Source organism: Amphimedon queenslandica, unplaced genomic scaffold, assembly GCF_000090795.2.
Source record: "Amphimedon queenslandica unplaced genomic scaffold, v1.1 AMPQUscaffold_12785, whole genome shotgun sequence".
In the NCBI taxonomy this organism is placed as follows: domain Eukaryota; kingdom Metazoa; phylum Porifera; class Demospongiae; order Haplosclerida; family Niphatidae; genus Amphimedon; species Amphimedon queenslandica.
Window position 1 is genome coordinate 34,454 of NW_003546979.1, and position 6,089 is coordinate 40,542.

Sequence of the window (6,089 nt, forward strand, 5' to 3'; positions counted from 1 at the left end):
ATAAAGTACAAAATGCACTGTTTCATACAAATAATACCAACTGCACTACAAAATAATGATTACCATAATATAGAATTAAAATCTCATAGAATAATGTTCTTAAAAAGCAGTTTTGACACATGGAATGTACTGCATTTAAATTTTGTGCAAAATTATCATAACTACATATATATTACAAAAATTAAATACCTCAGCCTACTTCAGAATTATTACTACTCTACTTGTCATGAATTTACTACAAATTGAGAGAAAAAGAAGGCTCATTTAATGTAGTACATAGTTCAATGTAGTACATGGTAACATGCAAGTACAAAAATAAATGAACAAGGTGTGTAGATATGACAACTAAAAACTTATCTATGCAGCAAAGAATTATATAGAATTAGGACTTATGATTAATGAAACTGATTTTATATAATTGCCATTGCTATGAAACAATCACCATGAAGGTATAGTAGGTCAAATTTAAAAACTATTTTGCATGTTCTATAGTTCCCATAATGCTATAATGCTAGCTAGCATAATAGCATTATTCCAGCTTGTTAAGTACTCCTCCAGTAAAAATTGTTTTTGCACACACACTTACCTACCATGTAAGTTCTGTGGTTCATTTCAGGATAACTGATAGTTACATAGAAAAATAATAAACCATAATTTTTAACATATAACTTAATACATATTTAGTAGTTATCTATCAATATTTATGTTGTAATAAGCTTATAGCAAAATACAAGTACATACATGAAAGTAAAACTAATGGTAAATATGAATGGTAAACATACAATATGAAAAATTTTAAATACATGGTAGATGAAAGGTAGATACATCATGCAATGTCTGGTTATTAATAACAAAAGTAATGATTGCCAGTAATTGCAATGGTAACTTTATTGCCATCTGTGCTCAGGCAATATCAATGCTATATTATTAATGGTCCTTCATTGAATCTGATGCCTTAATGAATCTAAAATAAAGCGTTTATTTGAGACATAATGACAAAATACATTTTACATTCATGTACAGTCAGAGACATGGGCATGTGAAAATTACTTACTCAGCAACCATTAACACCATCTTTTAAAGAATTTGGCAATGTCCATAGAACAACTGTTTCTTGATTATGAGATGTTCACTGTACTAAAAGAGAGAGAAACAGATGATAATTTGACTTGTACCAGTTGTAACTCTAGTTGTACAAGTGCATTCAAAAAATTAAATTGATTATGTTAAAACATGTGCATCCATTATACCATTAACAGAAAAGGCAACTTCTTTATTTAAATCCTGAGATAGAGAATGCGCTTTTACTTTTACTCTTCGATACTCTATTTGCACAAGTAGGACCTTAAAACAAATTAATTCTAATAAAACAATAATCAATGAACAAATACCATAAGCAGTTTAACACTTAAAATACAGATCCACCTTTAATCTAGTGCCAGTAACACATTTATAAAAAATTAATGAACAAATAAATCAAGAAATAATGATAACAATAACAGAAGAAGCAATCTATACACTAAGGTCCTTATCAGCATATACACTTTAACTTTTTGTGTAGGAGAAACGCTAAACAAAATGATAACGTTAAAATAGTAATAAATTGATATGAACCAGCATATGCACCACCATCAGAAATGTCAATAAAAGGATCAAGTGTTGGTATACAACTAACTAATATTTCTTCAATATTGCCTGTAAATTACTTTCACAGAGAGTATGTTCCCTACCAGCATCAGCATACTGCCGGTAAACCTTGCGTCGGGACACACTGGACGGCAATAGCTTGGCCTTCCCATAATCCCTCACTCCAGGTATCCTCCCAGGTAGTAATATGGTGTAGTCTTCAGCATAGTTCTCCAAAAATGCTACCACATCTTTAATGCCTTGCACAGAAAGAGCATGACAAGGAATGCGACCAGTGTTCCCATGAACCCTTCATTAAAAATTTTAAATACTCTACTTTCGATTATTCTTATTATTTTTACCTAGGTTTAATTCCATTTTGAAGGAAATGCCTCCTCAAGTTCTTGTAAGTACCATTTCTGATGCTGTATACGAACAAGAAGAGCTTCTTACATATCTATTTTTAAAAGATAAGAAATAACTTATTGTTATAGATATTTTTTGTTCAATACTTTCTTTCCCCTGTATTCATACTCAGTCCTATTCCTCTGAACTGTTTCACAAGATGTTGAAGACTTTTCTCACTCTCTTAATAATAATAACTATAAAAATAATAATAATAATAATAAATAATAATAAAAATAATAATAATAATAATAATGATGATAATAATAATATTCCTTCTCACTCTCATAATAATAATAACAATAACAATAATAATAATGATAATAATAATAATAATAATGGAACACCAACTATGCTCAGGTATTAGGGTGGATTAGGACTCATCTAACTTTCTCAACTTTGAGAGCCACAATCTTATGTCTTAGGGGCACATGTCCCAAATGGAGATCAATGAATATGGCTGACAGTTTCCCCCTTAACATTATTATGCACTAAAATGAACAAATTACTATTACATGAATTTTTTTTTTCAACACTATTTCTATTCCTAAACTACTTTTGTCCTACTTGGTGTATTTTGGTAAATTTATAATAATAATAATAATAATAATAATAATAGTAATAATAATATTCCTTTCTCTCTCTCATAATAACAATAATAGCAATGTTACAATAATAATAATAATAAAAATATTCCTTTCTCACTCTCATAAAATTAACAATAAAAATAATAATAATAATAATAATAATAATAATAATAATAATAATAATAATAATATCAACAATATTCCTTTCGCACCCTCTTAATAATAATAACAATAATATTAATAATAAAATAATAATAAATAAATAATAATAATAATAATAATAATAATATTCCTTTCTGACTCTCATAAAAATAACAATAATAGTAATAATAATAATGATAATAGTAATAATAATAATATTAATAATAATAATAATAATAATAATAAATAAAAATAAAAATAAAAATAATAATAATAATATTCCTTTCTCACTCTCATAATAATAACAACAATAATAGTAATAATAATAATAATAATAAAAATAATAATAATAATAATAATAATAATAATAATAATGGCGTCCGTTTGCTGCCCCTGCAATGGTAGAAGTTCTCGCTATGTCAGGTGCTCCTGTGTTAAGAACAAAACTCTTTGTACCTCCTGTCTTGCTGGCCGTCGTGGAACCTGTCGGAACAGACAGGCACCAGCCAATTCGGTCCCTACACCGCCGGATCTTGACAGAGCTGAGCCACCCAGTACCCCTGTCAGCCATTCGTCGCGTGGTGGGTCTCCCTTAACACAGCTTTCATCCATGAAGTCTCCCGATCCCCCTGTAACAAAGGATGCTCACTATCTCACTGATAACGAAGTAGCCTCACTGATGGACAGAGCCTTTGGTTCTACTCTATCGCGGGAGACAGTCCCTACTCCTGGTGACTGTCCTTGGTCTGATAGGTGGATGACCATCTCTCAACTTTCAGGTAAACACTATGACCTTCCGAGAGGGTCTTGTGGGCGCCGTTATATTAACCTACTCTGTAATGAACTCAATCATCTGTCCTGTGGCAACTACCCTTCAGACCGTCTTATTGTATTTAGCTCTGTCATTCTACAGAGAGACAGGTCGGTTCGTATTAGTGCTGACATTCGGAGAACCCTTGATCGTAGATTGTCCATGTGGGAGGAGGATAGGTTTGATCTCTTGGTCCAGGAGGCTCTACGTTGTGATAAACATTTTAAAACTCGATCTCGCCATCCGAAACAATCCCAATCACAACACTAAAGTCTTCACCCGCCTAATGTTACAAGGTAAAATCAGATCAGCCATACGCTTCCTTACCGAAAGGTCCAAGGGACATGTTCTTCATCCTCATGACAATGTAAAAATCCAAGATAATGGGCAGGATAAGTTGACTAGTGTTATTGATGCTCTTCAGATGAAACACCCTTCTCCCAGACTACCTCACTCATTCTCTCTATTGGACACTGGAGATCTGCCTGACTTGGAAGATCTAGATATCACTGGTAACCATGTCCATCAAGTGGCTCTCCGTATTCAGGGCAGTGCCGGTCCAGGTGGTTGTGATGCAGCTCACTGGCAAGATATTCTCCTCCGTTATGGGCCTGCTAGCCGCCGTCTCTGTGACTGTGTTGCCAATCTATCCCGTTGTCTCGCTAATTCAGTACTTGACTGGTCTCTCTTACGTGCTCTACTCGCAAGTAGACTGATTGCTCTGGACAAAAGTCCTGGGGTCAGACCCATAGGTGTTGGAGAGACTCTTCGCCGTGTGATTGGTAAGTCCATCTGCCTGGTCACACGAGACGATGCGGAATCTGTCTGTGGCTCTGTTCAGCTCTGTGCAGGAGTTCGTTGTGGTATAGAGGGAGCTATCCATTCAGTATCTGATCTGTTTCACTCAAATGACTATGGCAGTCTAACAATGGATACATCCAATGCATTCAATTCTATAAATAGGATATCACTTATTTGGAACATCCGTATCCTATGGCCCAGAGCCTCTCGCTTTATTTTTAACACGTACAGGGGCTGGTCTCCACTTATCGTGAGAGGTTCTGATAACATCATTTACAGTCGTGAGGGTGTTGTTCAGGGTGATCCCTTGTCTATGTTTGCTTACTGTGTGGCTGCAATTCCCCTCTTCAGACAACTAGAGGCTCCTGCTATGTGGTGACAGTTATGGTTTGCTGATGACTCTACTGTCATAGGAGATGTGTCTGTTATAAGGAACTGGTTTGACAAACTGCTGTCTATTGGTCCTCTGTTTGGTTATTTTCCTGAACCTTCAAAAAGTTCTCTAATTGTGAAGGACACTACTCTACCATCTGCTGAGCAGTCCTTTGATGGCTCTGGTGTGTCTATAGTTCAGTGTGGCAGGTATCTTGGTGGAGTGATTGGTAACAGAGCTGGTATAGAATCATTTGTTTCATCCCGTGTGTCTGCTTGGTCTAATTATGTTTCTCTTCTCTCTTCTATAGCTGTTGATCAGCCTCAGGCTGCGTACATTGCTCTCACCAAGTTGTTACAGTCGGAGTGGATATTTTTGCAAAGAGTTACCCCTGACTGTGGTGATCTGTTTAGTGACCTAGAACAAGCTTTGTGCACTCATTTTCTACCTTCACTCACTAGTCATGCATGTGGCTCTCATGATCGTTTTCTCTACTCTCTCCCTATACGTATGGGTGGGCTGAATATTAAAGATCCTACAAAAACAGCTGACCAAGCCTACTCTGCATCGAGAAACGCTGTCAGGCTTCTTATGGAGTCCATTATTAAGCAGTCACCCTTCAGTACCACTGATCACTATCTATGTGTCACTCAGTCTAGGCTGGATCATATCGCTACTCAGAATGAGAGGAATGAGACTTACTTCAAAGAAGCCCTAAGTCTTTTTGATGCTAGACATCAGAGAGCAATCTTACGGTCTAGAGATTCTCTGTCACACTGGTTGTGTGCCTTACCTGTCCAGAAAGATAACTTCAATCTATCCTCTCAGGAATTCAGAGATGCTATTTGTATGAGATACCTGAAGCCTTTGGTCAGTCTACCTCCCCTATGTGATGGTTGTGGGGCCCCCTTCTCTACTGTTCATGCTCTCGATTGCAGAAAGGGAGGACTTGTGTCTCTGAGACATAATGAGATTCGTGACCTTTTGTGTGACTTGTCATCTATTTTGTGGAGCAATGTTGTGAGAGAGCCCATTATACAAGAACCAAACATGACTACTAACTCAGAGGGTCTTGTTGCTGATATGGCTGCTCGTGGTGTCTGGCAGAGGCAGTGTACTGCCATGTTTGATGTCCCAGTAGTCGATTCTGATTCCCCCTCTTATGCTAACAGGACCCCTCAAGCTGTCTTAGCTACTGCAGAGAATGACAAGAAAAGAAAATATGTTGCAGCCTGTGAGTCCAACCACTGTAGTTTCACTCCACTGTGTTTGACAGTTGATGGTGTTATGGGTAGCGAAATGAGATCCTTTATTGATCGTCAAGCTGACCGTCTTTCTGTTAGAT

The 6,089-nt window shown here is 36.1% G+C and overlaps 1 long non-coding RNA gene across 1 annotated transcript; it reads right to left on the minus strand.

Annotated features, from left to right (window-relative positions):
- Positions 1–1,112: 1,112 nt before the first annotated feature.
- On the minus strand, positions 1,113–1,946 carry LOC109586790 (uncharacterized). Its single transcript, XR_002187226.1, has 3 exons — positions 1,707–1,946; positions 1,251–1,344; positions 1,113–1,137 (listed from the first exon to the last, which is right to left on the minus strand). It is a non-coding gene; the product is annotated as an uncharacterized LOC109586790 (long non-coding RNA).
- Between the last annotated feature and the right edge of the window lie 4,143 nt (positions 1,947–6,089).